This window comes from Petromyzon marinus, unplaced genomic scaffold (genome assembly GCF_048934315.1).
Source record: "Petromyzon marinus isolate PM22_M1 ecotype Great Lakes invasive population unplaced genomic scaffold, UKy_Petmar_22M1.pri1.0 PM_G_Scaffold_10, whole genome shotgun sequence".
NCBI classification, from domain to species: Eukaryota; Metazoa; Chordata; class Hyperoartia; order Petromyzontiformes; family Petromyzontidae; genus Petromyzon; species Petromyzon marinus.
In genome coordinates, this window is record NW_027422651.1 from 2,493,291 (window position 1) to 2,505,948 (window position 12,658).

At 52.8% G+C, this 12,658-nt stretch overlaps 1 pseudogene; it reads left to right on the forward strand.

Annotated features, from left to right (window-relative positions):
- Positions 1-2,526: 2,526 nt before the first annotated feature.
- Positions 2,527-5,119, forward strand: LOC142908601 (gap junction beta-1 protein-like; annotated as a pseudogene).
- The last annotated feature ends 7,539 nt before the right edge of the window (positions 5,120-12,658 follow it).

The following is a 12,658-nucleotide window of genomic DNA, read 5'->3' on the forward strand; positions in this document are numbered from 1 at the left end:
CGCAGGTCCTCGCCGGGTTGGCGACGGCGTGCCTCTAAGGCCGCTTTGCCTCCGCCTCATCGCGCGTACCGAAATGCAGATCAAGTCGGCGCACCAGCTCCTCTAGCTGTGTCTGCGCGCTTGCGGGTAGGGCTTCCACAAAATCGGCTGCCCGCCCATCCAGATTCATATTAAGTTGACGTAACGCCTGCGCGTTCGTCCACCCATTAATTTCCTTAGCCCCTAGGACGTTGCGGGCAAATGCTTTCCACGAAGGTGTACCCCGGCCGGTGAATATATGCCTTATTTTCGCGTGGGGTAATGCGGGGGTTCGTACCGCTTCCGACACCAAACTGTGGGGGCTACCGTCCCCCGCCATCGCTGAATTGTCGGGGCCGTTGCCCACCGACACCCCCGTTCCATTCATACCGCTACCCCCTGGCTGCTCTGTCAGGTCCAGACTACCGACCCCTAACGCCTCGCCCCCCTGTACCTCTGCCTGGGATGTCGACCGCGTTTGCATAGCTTAATTAGCGGCTCGTACGCTTTGCGCTCGCGATGCGCTACCCTGTTCAACGGCGGCGTGTCGCGGTGAGCGCGCTCGCAAAGTAAAACCCCGTCCTGCACGGGAATAAACGGGCGCAGCGCGCCCCCGTGGGATTCCCTCCCACCCACGCTCCACACGCTTAAGCAAAAACAAACACGCCGCAATTACTTTGCTCCGATTTAACGGGCTGTTTACACAGCTGCGTATTCGCACACGCCAGGCGCTTAATTCGCTATTAGACAATCGCGCGAGTGCACGCCCGCCACACCGCCACCCCGTCACACAGGCGCGCGAGCGCAACGCGCTACTGTAGGCTATTGCGCAGGTACGCAAGCGCTGGGCACCACCGAAAATATTCGTGTAGGTACGCGCGCGCTGAACAATACTGTAAACGATCGTACAGGTACCGGCACTAAGCACGTTCTACTCCCTTATTCGCTGCAAACAGCCGCGTATGCGCGCGAACACAAAACACTCTGTGCACACTCGTACCGGTATGCGAACACCAAACACTCCGTCTCCCTCCTCGCACTCACAGTGACCACGACACAGCGTTATCCTATTAGTGGTTTTATTCCCCGCGAGTATCGAACTAGACTGTGTGTGTCAGTACGGACCAGCAGGACAGGTCTAACCTATCTCGCTACTGCCTGATACTTAATGGACCTGTCTGCCCTCTATTTTCTCTCCGAATTTCGTCCCTTTGTCTTACCTCTCTCCCTCGTACTTACGGTCCGACCTCGCAGCGATGGAGGTCGCGGATAGATGATGCTGTAAACAGAATCTGGCTGTTCTTTGCCCCGTCTCACGGACATGCGAGTAACAGTCAGGTGACGGCTCCGCGATCCCTCCCTCCTGTTGATCTCCAGTCAAATAAAAAATGGTCCCCTGCTTCCCCAAAGCGTCCCTTTTTATGCTCCTTTCAAAGCCCCCGCACCGCCCATCCAAGGTGAACCCAGGCCACGTATGCCGTTGGGGATATTTGACCGCGTTTCACCACTTTGATCGATGACGTGGAAATGGGGATCCTCGACGTGGGAGCATAGAAGTAGAGTACGACAATACAGTTTGCTGAACTGCCTTGGGCTTGGTGCTTGCCGATCCAAGCACTGTGAGTGGCGCAACTCTGCGAAGTTGAAACTGGAGCACCTAGAGAACCCACGCGTGTGAAGGGGGCAACGCTCTATCCCATGCAGATGGAATAGATGGAATCCACATATCATGGGACCTTTTTTTGCCAGTATCTAAGTATGAAGGTATGAAACGTAAAAATAGATGGAGTCCACGTTTGCTGCACCGCTTTCTCCTGATGAGCCAGAGTACGGCAACCTCCCCGAAGCACACGGCAAGGAAGTTTCACAACATTTGTGTGATCCACCAACCCACGCTGCCTCCACGGTTCTGGACTAGAGGCCATGTGCAGTATAGCCACCACCGGCCAACTGGTCCTTTTGGTCTCGTTTGTATTGTTTCTCAAATGTGCGTGTCTCGCTATTGCAGTGTCGCTTGCTCCGTTAGTCTACATCAGTGATTCTTCACCTTTACTGCAGCCTTGCACCCCTTTGGCTCTCAGTTATTTAACAAAATGTGCAATGTTAATAAATACATGGAGGGTTTTATGAAACAATGTAGGTTGTGCGTACGTGCCCGTGCTTAATTTGTGTTCGGATTATTTACCTTCTAAAAACATCGAGCCATTTCTTGCACCACCAGATAAAGGGCATCTCGCACGCCCAAGGGGTGCGTGCATCACAGGTTAAGAACCACTGCTCTAGAGGTATTGAAGTGGTTTGGTTCACAAGGACAGACGAAGTGCGGCATGTTACACAAAAATGGGGCAGGACGAGATGGGAAATGCACGACTGTCAATTCCTGGATTGGAGGTGACACACGATGATGACTTCGCACATCATTAAAGTTTTAAACAGTCGTTTATCACACCCATTGTTCGATGCACGTGTTCGGAACGCGTAAAAATCTATGGTAATCGATGACTCGACGTATCCCTGCGCACGATAGATTAAAAACTCCTTAACTCGTTTATCTCCATTTCTGTCTTTGAACAGGGAACGGGAGAGTGGAACCGAGTAAATTCATCAACCCAAGCCCCTTCGCTCAGCACCTGGCAGCAAGACGAGGCCGGCTGGCGCCATGAACTGGGCCGGCCTCTACGCGGTGCTGAGCGGCGCCAATCGCTACTCCACGTCCATCGGCCACGTGTGGCTCTCCGTGCTCTTCATCTTCCGCATCATCGGTGCTGGTGGTGGCGGCCGGGAGAGTGTGGGGCGATGAGAAGTCCGGTTTTGTGTGCAACACGCTGCAGCCGGGCTGCCAGAACGTGTGCTACGACCACTACTTCCCCATCTCGAAAGTGTGCCTCTGGGCCCTGCAGCTCATCTTCGTGTCGACGCCGGTGCTGCTCGTGGCCATGCACATCGCTCACCGCCACCGCAGGGCCAAGCGGAAGACGCGGCGGTGCGGGCGGCCCTGCGACGTCGCCATATTGAAGCCGCCAACCGACGGCGTGCTGCTGTGCACGTACGTGGTGAGCGTGCTCTTTCGCGTCGTCTTCGAGTGCTCTTTCCTCTACGCGTTCCACTTCATCTACAGCGGCGTCACGATGCCGCGGCTCCTCGAGTGCGACGCGTCGCCCTGCCCCAACACCGTGGACTGCTTCGTTTCGCGCCCCACCGAGAAGACCATCTTCACCATCTTCATGCTGGCCGCGTCGGCCGTCTGTCTGTTGCTCAACCTGGCCGAGCTGCTCTACCTGCTGGCGCGCTACTGCAGCCGCGTTTGCCGGCGTGGCTCAGAGCGCCGCTCAGGCGGAGGGAGCGGCTAGCGCGGCCGGTGGAAGAGGCGGGAGGGGGGCGCGTCGACGAGCGAGGGGGGCGTCGGGGTGCCCCCCGGGCCAGCGGAAGGGCGACGGCGAGAGGGGACGCAGTCGGTCGAGGACGCCGGAGCCGGGCAGTGGCGGCGGTGGTGACCGCAGGGCCGGGCAACGGCGGTGACGGTGGTGGCCGCCCAGCTGGGAGGAGGCCTGAGCAGACATCCTTTGTGGGTGCCTCGCCCGACTCCACACGGTGTATACGTGAGCAAGCGATGTAACGTAATTATGTCGTGCGCAGTTTTTTGCAATGGAATGAAGGCAATGGACTAATTTCACTATTAACATTATGTTCACATTGTTATTAGAATTACGTTTTATATATGTAAGAATCTGAATTCGAGGTGTTTTGTTTGGTGCACCACATTAATGGTGTCATTCCTCCAGGGCCCGTCGAGCCACTGGGCACGCACACCTTTGCATGGTTTGCTTACACCGAGCGTTGCCACTGTCCATTCGCGAGCCAAGCGGCTTCCCCGAGCCCGCGGTGGAAATCTCACACGACCGTGACGGGGGACCGTTCTCTCTAGAAGATGACCGCTGTTGACTTCCCACAAAGCCGTGCCCGATTTCACCGACCACGGGAAGGATGATGGACCGAGTGGACGCCCACACTGACGGGGATTTGAACTCCGCAGATTCTCGACCCGGGCGGCTTCGTTCACAGCGCCACACGGCGTGGGACTTTATTAACTTTATTTCTAAACGATTGTTTAAAATAATACGCAACAATAACGATGGCAATAACTGCTATCTCAATAAAAAAAGTCACCAAGAACAATAATTTGATCTTAAGTGGAGAGGGGTGGTGACTGCCAGGTTCTTACATTGTTTACAGCCATTGTAATTAAAGCCGAACTAACAAAGGTGTCAAGTCTCGACTGGATACAGAGTGAGTTCAGTATTGCTCGTTGGGCGCTCTTGAAAGCCAAACGATAGCAATAAAAAATAAATTCAAAACAAGATTGGACATCACAGAGCAAGAACCTTCATCAACAAATACTCTAATATACAGAACTGTATTTTATGCATATCTTAAAAAAACATACGTAAAAACACATGTTCACAGATTTATGTTAAAGGCAGTGGGAGCTTTACTTGGTTAACGCTCAGGGTATGTTTTATAAGTTAGTCCAGAAAAACATTTACAATCACACTGCGCCGTGTAATACATGCAAAACACACGTGGGTTTATGCTCTGTCACACTTGAGAAAGAGAGATATTTTTTTACAGAATTTTGTGTCTTTTGTCACAAATCACCAAACCAATGCAAATTGAGATTTCGGATAGGTCTACGCACACACGGGACACAATGCGTTTGTTAAAACTCCCCTTATCACCGCAAAGCAAACCACACTGTGGGTTTTATAATAGACTCTCCTTTTGCCGATCCAAGGGACGTGTGTATTGCAATAAGTCTGAAACTTGCAAGCGAAAAGCAGATCGCGACGTGATATATTCATTGCGTCAATTTGCGTTCAATCAGTAAGGCTGCAGTGACACAGACCAATTTCATTTAAAAGTTATAATCCCTTGTTCATCATGACGTCCTTTTTACTTTGTCTCAACATCGTTACGGAGATCATGTTACGTGAAGGTTCTGCCTTTGTAGTTAGGGTTATAAGGGGCCATCCATTTAGTACGTACGCATGGAGGGGGGAGGGGGGATTAACCCAAATGTGTACGCTTGCGTATGGGGGGTCTACTGACAATGTACGCATAGGAAACGGGGGGTGGGGGGGTGAAGCCTCGATAATAATTTGTCTACATTGTCCTTCAAATGAGTTAGGGGCCGTCCATAAATGACGTCAAGCGATTTTGGACGATTTTTGACCCTCCTTCGTCACATGGCGTCACAAAAAGTCAGACCCCCCCCCCCTCAAATATGACCTCACAAAGCTCTGCCCCCCCAAAAAAAAAAAAAACATGCTTCAAATCGCTTTAAACTCTTGTCATTGTAGTGCGTATTTTAATGTGGCGCTGCACTCTGATGTAGTAGGAGAAAATATTTAAAGTTGTGCATTTTGATGTGACGTCACATTTCTCAACCCCCCCCACCATCGTCACACATCGTCACAAATGTCTGACCCCCCCTCTCCCTAGGTGCGTGACGTCATTTATGGACCGCCCCTTAAGAGAAAAATAGGCGTTCATAAGAGAGTACTTGTTCAACCGTTTGCCAGTCCCATTGCTGGCTGAAGGCCCCTCCCCACACTGTCGGTCACTGGAGTAGTTTTTGCCGCATGAGTGGTGATGCTGCAATGGGCCTAATGGGTCGCGTCTCCAGCAGCTCTCTCCGTCTCTGGCCGCGTGACCTCGTCGGCGTCGATAGTGAAGAATCTGGCACGGGCCACGGTTCTTCGTGCAGAAAGGTGTTATGGAGGCTCAGTGGCCCTCCCGGGTGGGCCCTTGCTACCGATAACCCGGCGGTTAAAATCCGAAATGCCGATGCAAAATGAGTTCACGAGGCTTCGCTCCGGATGACAGTTGCACTTCCAAATTCAGGAAATGTTGAACTTATTTCGCACCGTACTTTAGCCAACCGTGTGTAGTGGGCTATTTTATGGAGACGGAGACATTGGGGGTAGAGGCAACACGGCGTGTTTATTTCTAACTACAGCAACTCCCTTACGCCCCCTATCTGGGGAGGTACGGCCTCCGGGCTATCGGGGCCTAAACACCGCCCCCTGCTGGCTCCCAGCCCTCCGGCTAGCAGTGTCCTACGGGAGGCTACCTGACCCGACCCAGCCAAGGTACGGGTCCCCGACCACTGGTCCAAGCTCGACCCGGCCCTTACAAAGGCAGCGGGTTCGAGGTCCCAGGGTCCTAGTCTAGCTGCTCTTCAGTCTTCGTAACTCTGCCCCCAACCTGTGTTGAGGTCCGGCTTTTATACACCTCTCCGGTGTGTCAGCCTCTGGCAACGCTCCCTTTCCAGGAGGGGGGGGGGGTCCCGGGGGATCCCAGAACACCCCCGCAGCCCCCTCCCGGGCTGGGGATCGTCACGACCTGCCCGCCGGCTCGAGACACCGCCCCTGATGGGCTGCACTGTCCGCCATTGGGGGTTATTGCAGCACATCGACAGCGCTGCACATGCGAATCGGAGGTGTGTGAAGGCAGCCTCCGGTCGACGTGTTCCAATCACACAGCAGACACATGCCATTGCCGGGCTGACGGATTATGTACGTAAACTTCATATTCTTTCAGTCCTTAAGGCGTTCCAGTTAACCAGTAGAGTTGCAGCACGCATCATCTTCTGCTCTCCGGCTCTCTCTCTCTCTTCTTGCTCTTGTATTATCCCGCACCAGACTTCTCTCAGACACACCGGCATATTCCACACCTCCGGTTAGTACGGATGGCTCGGTACGGTGTGAAAGAAGTTCAACGTACGTAGATACATGCCTCTTCATCTTCCCTGCATCATACGCACGAATATTTCACTCTGCCGCTTTCTCTTCCTTTTCCTTCATCTTTCTTGGTTACATGCTGAATCCCCCCCCCCCCCCCCCCCCGTCTCTCCATCATCTTTGTCCATAAAACCATCGCTATTTATCGCATATTTCACCTCTAGCCCTTCTGTCTCACTACGACATCATCCTTTCTCTGACAGTTTCTCTGCTTCTTGCAATAGAAATGTCGTCACACCACTCATTCTACAAAATAGCTGTTTCCCGTTCAATCCATCACCTCGAAAGACGTTTGCCATGCACTTTGAAGGCATTTGCGTTATAAGTAAGAGACTGTAAAGTTTTGTAACGATTAGGAAGGCTCGTGGCAAGCGTATGTTGAGTGAACTGCAGTTCAATAACGTTGAAGAAATCGCAATTCATGCGTGAAGATAACGGACGCGTGTGGCTCGGACGAATTAAGCGATATCAATGTAGTTCCAGTTATCGTCATCAGAAGTGACATCGGCACCATCAGTAACAGCGGAACCATCGACAGCAGAACCATTGTATCCATAGGTTTTTTTTCTGGGTTAGATTGCGTAAATGTCGTTAAGACCCGCCACCATCCGATACAGCCAACTAGCAAGGGTTGTCACGAAAACAGAAAATGCCAATTCGTCACTAGTTGGGTTTTGACTACACATTTCTATATTTACGCGATCTAACCCCAAAAAAACCCTCTTATGGATACTGGTCGCGAAAGCCCACGTTTTTAACATAACCATTATCGTTAATAGCGGCAGCACTCATAGTCAACACCACACGCCAATGGGCCCACTGTGCATGATTATCAGTCTGTCGTTAGCTGAAGACGGTGGTTGGTGTGCTATGAAGGCCCATTGCGAGACGCAGGATTTGAATTTGTGGCACAGAACGATGGCGTGGATCACAGTGCATTTTTTGGTCATCGACACCTCATTTGACATCTCTGCCTCCGTGTACATCTCTTCTCTTTCACTCATCCATAACCTTTTCATTCATGTCATTATTTCTACACCTATATCACTCATCCACGTCGCCTTTCATTGATTCCATTGCGTGTTTTCTCTTTTCTGCATCACTTCTCACATGACTAGATCTCTCATCGGTTTGCTCAAAACATCTCTTGCTAGTGACTGCAGATCCTTGGCTGGGCATACATTTCATGACATCACATTAATAGTGGTGTGTAAAACTACACGCAAGCATACGCACGCTTCACTGCGCTAGTGGATTTTCTGGGGACCCTCATCAGCGGTTCCTCTTGGTTGAACTCTGACGTCATGCCAGGGATATGAAACCTAACACCCATCCAGATCCTTCACCTCACGTCTCCTTTCCTCTCCACGCGCCTCCCTTCACGTCGTGTTCATTCGCCCCTATATTTCTCTTCACATCCACGATGCTACCAAGGCTCCTTTCTCCTGCCAGTCTCCACCTCCCCATGCCACTACCATAACCGACTCGCCCTTTCCAGCAGATCAACATTTGGAATTTGTTATTTAAAATAAACACCCCCACGTGCAAACACGCGAACAAACTTTCCCCATATGACGTTCAACAGACTGCTGTAGCAAGTGTTGTTAGCGAGCAGCTATTAAGATTGACACAGAACACATGTGCACACATACATGGGGGACATGGGAATGCTTGGCGGCAGGAAGTATGAGTCAGGGGGTTGTTGTAGTTAACTTTCAGGGGTAGATGCAAGCAGGGGCGGAGCCAGGGGGCAGTGACAGGGGTGACATCCTGCGTGTAAGTGTACGACACTCGGTCTGGCGGGCTCCGTGCAACTGCGTTGTCAGAGTGTGTCGCCAACCGATGGCGTCTAGTTCAACAGCCTGACTCTCTAATCATTCTTGAAATTAAAATTTGTTGAATGTCACCCCGGCCTGAAATTCTGGCTCCGCCCCTGGATGCAAGGCTGTGGTGATGCCCGGAGGACGGATTAGGCTCGGTGGTTAGGCTAAGGCAGTTTAGCAAATGACACTTGCCAGCCACAAAAGCACTTTAACATTTCGTTATTATTCGTTGACGTAACAATTCAAATAACACTGCACATACCTGATGACTGATGAACAATAGACATGAACGAGCACACCGATTGAAAAAAAAAACGCTCCACTGGCGATTTGTAATGGACATTTTTAAATCGTTAAGCACGTTTACAAGGACACGATTTGTATATGAATGGTGAATAGTGATTATTGCAGATCTACACACTGTGGTGAGCAGGGGGGAGGGGATTAAGAGCGGGGCTAATTCTGGCAATATGACTTTAGCATCCTCTCTATGTTCGAACAGGCGAGGGTGAATGTTGATAAGAGTTGTTGCCAGTGGGATGTTGGTAAGGGGGGCTAGCGCAAGCAGTTCTGTGAGAGCCTCCCCGTATTGGCGCCTTCCAGCTGCTGCTGCTTCTTCTTCCGCGACTTGTCCCCCTGGAAGCAGCGCCACAGGCGCAGGCTCTCATCAGCACCAAGTGACATCACGGAGGATCCGTCGGGGCTCGCTGCAACCTGCAGCACGCGGCCTGTATGGCCTGCAGGGTATGGAGAGACATGGCGGGGGGGGGGGGGGGGGGAAAGACACATGGGGGAGGGAGAGACACGGTATAGTCACACAAGGTGGAAGAGACAGGGACGCGGGGGTTAGACGTGGATCATGGGGAAGGGATGGGGACGAGGGAGAGACATACGCGAGGGAGAAAGACAATTTGGCGGTGTGGTTGTTTGTATCCTTTAATAAACCAGATGAGATGAACCCACGGAGTCACGTGAAACATCACTAGCTTTCTTTCAAGGACGACCTGGGATATGTAGTTGTGTCCCCCCATGACCAGTGTCCCCGTGTCCCTATACTCAGTAGTTCTGCGGTGAATGCCAGTGGCCGGATGCACAACCAGTGTGTATCCCCCTATGCTCCTGTGCATCCCGTCTTCGTATGCCCCTATTTTGCCTCGTGTGTCACTTACTCTTTAGCTCGATGCTGGACATCATTGATGGGTAAACTCTTCAGCACCATGTACCCCCATGTCCCTGTGTATCCCCATTTGTCTGAGGTTATTCCAATGCTCATCTCACGAATGGGCATGTATGTATGATGGACTTCTTTCATACCACATGTAGCCAACCGTGCTAATCAGAGGTGCGGGGAAGGACAAACTAAACACAAAAAGCAGTTCTAAACAAAAAAGCAGTTATACAGAAATCATGAACAGGCACATTTACATTGTCCCTCCACCTCATGTTGCCATCTCCACATTTGTCCTTGTGCCTGTGTGTTCGTGTGCCCCCATACCTAAGAGCTCGGCGATGGGCACCATCTCTGGGTAGGCCCACAGTGCGAGTTGGTTCCTGGGGTAGCCATGGGCAGAGAGCAGCTCCCTGTGCTCGCTCGACCACAAGACGGAGCACACCTGGGCGGGGGAAAGAGTCGTGAACACGCGTCCGCGTGCCTTCGTGCCCGAGACACGCAATGTCCACGGCACTGAGACATTGCTAACCGTGTCTCGTGTCCCCCATTCTCGCAGAGCATCTCACTCGTGTCTGTGTGTCCATGCCTGAGACACCGCGTCCACTGCCTTGAAGCAGATTCCCGTGTTGACATTCCACAGGCGAATGTGGTGGTCGTTTGCTCCACCCCCACTCGCCAGCAAACTCGCTTGCCACGGACACCACGCGAGTGCCTGTGTAGTGGGTTCACGGGACACCGAGACAGTGGAGTAGAGGCAGCACTATTTATTCAAGCTTGGCAGAGTTACACTGAGAAGGGGTAATGGCCCCTTCACCCGTATACACGCTGGGACACCTCCTAGGCTATCAGCCTAACCACTATGCTCCCCGTTCCTCCGCTACAGGCGCTAGAGGAGGCTATCTGACCTGGCCCTGGTCATGGCACAGGTCACGGCACCCCACCAGACAGACCGACCCTTAAAATGGCTCCGGCTCTGAGGCTCTGTGGCCGCACCATTGGCTTGCCCTGCCGGCCCTGAAAAGGGAAGCGGTCAGGGTAGTCCCAGGGTCTATCTAGCCGGCCTTCCTTCTTCACTGGTTCTTCACTCTTGGCCCCAACACTCTGCCCCGAGCCCTCTGGCTCCCCGCCCTTTATACCCATACACCACTGAGGGGCGGGGCTGTAGCGGACGTGGAAGTAGCCACCACTGTGTAACCGTGTGTTCCCTTCCCGCAACACCCCTACACCTGTCTACAAAAAGACAGACAGACACGAAGAGACAGACAAAACAGACGAATATTCTTCATTTACCCTCTCAGATTGTTGAGGCCAGTTCCAACATCGCACACCTATTAGGTCTAGCACGGCACATCACGCCAGCCGCCTTTGTCTCCCCATTGCTGATGTTCAGACACCGCACCAGGTAGGCATGGAAGGGCTAAGTTGACTACGAGGAGCTCAGGACCAATTCAGATATCACTTGCAACCGATGTTAGCTGTGGCCGGGAATCGAACTCGGGATGCCGGGTTTGGAGCGCAGTGCGCTTTGCAATGCATGACTGCTCAAACAGAAGCACAGGGATAGCGCGTCAGTGAACGTCACGCACTCGGCGTGCACACGTTGCACACTGTGGCTCATGCGGTGGAGTCGGGAGGGCAGGTGCTCCGTCTTCCAGTTCTAAGTTAACCCATAACACCTCGGACCTGTGCCAAGATCTCTTGCCAGCAAGCCTTCAACACTTCACATGACCTGCAAAATGCACAAAGGCCATCTGTGCTTTTTATACGTTTCTGCATTATTTTTCTGTTTTGATGGGGGTTTTTTTCAGACGAACACTGCGGTGACGTTTCCGCTGCTTAGCGGCCGTTACAGTAATTGGCTCGGCACACGTCGGCGAGCGCGTGTGTCAACGTGTCTGTTGTGCCAGCACGTCACTGCGTGCGTGTCCCTGCCTTGACGGCGGCCGTGTGCTGCCGGAGGGCGCGGAGGGGTGCCGAGGATGTGATGCCGTTGGCCCACAGGAGGAGTTTTCTGTCGCTGCTTCCGCTGGCCAGCAGGCGTCCGCAAGGGGACCACACCAAGCCGCACACCTCCTGGGAGTGGCCACTCAGTGTGGCGACGTGATGCTGCATCATCCGCACGTCATCGTGGTGGATCTGACCCGAGCGGGACCCACTACAACAACCGCTGCCATGACCGCAGAGTTTACAAAAAAACGACAACCGCCACGGCCGCAACAAGGAACGGCGACGAAGTTTGTCCGAGTTGCTGGATCTTACCCAAGTTGAGAGCCACAACCCGTCACTACAACACCAGTGTCAACCACCACAACCACAGTGTTAACCACCACAACAAGTGTGTGTGTGTGCGCTTAAGCACTTGCCTTGACAGGAGGTGTCCGTTCCAGAACAGGGAGCTCACACGCCCCATGTGGCCCTGCATACTCCTTAAACACTTGTTGCGCTCCACGTCCCAGATCTACACGTGCAAACACACACACACACGGAGACCCACACGAGGATAGGCACGCGCCCCGCACACGCACGGGCACACAGACGCACACGCGGAAATATACAATGGGGAGACACAGGCACACACGCACAACGACATAGACACGTACAAGGACATACAAGTCACGGCACCAATAAAAAGCCCACCTGCTCACTTCCCATAATCCTCTGCTCTCCACCCCTTACCCCAGAAGTCTCACATTTGTGGCATTTTCCCCATTAACCCCTTCTCCCCCACCGGTCACTTGCTCCACACTCCCCTTCCAGAATGCCTTGCTCCTTGAAATAACCCAGAATCCTCTGCTCCAGGCCCCTTACCAGAATGCTGTGCTCATTACCTGCACGGTGTTGAAACT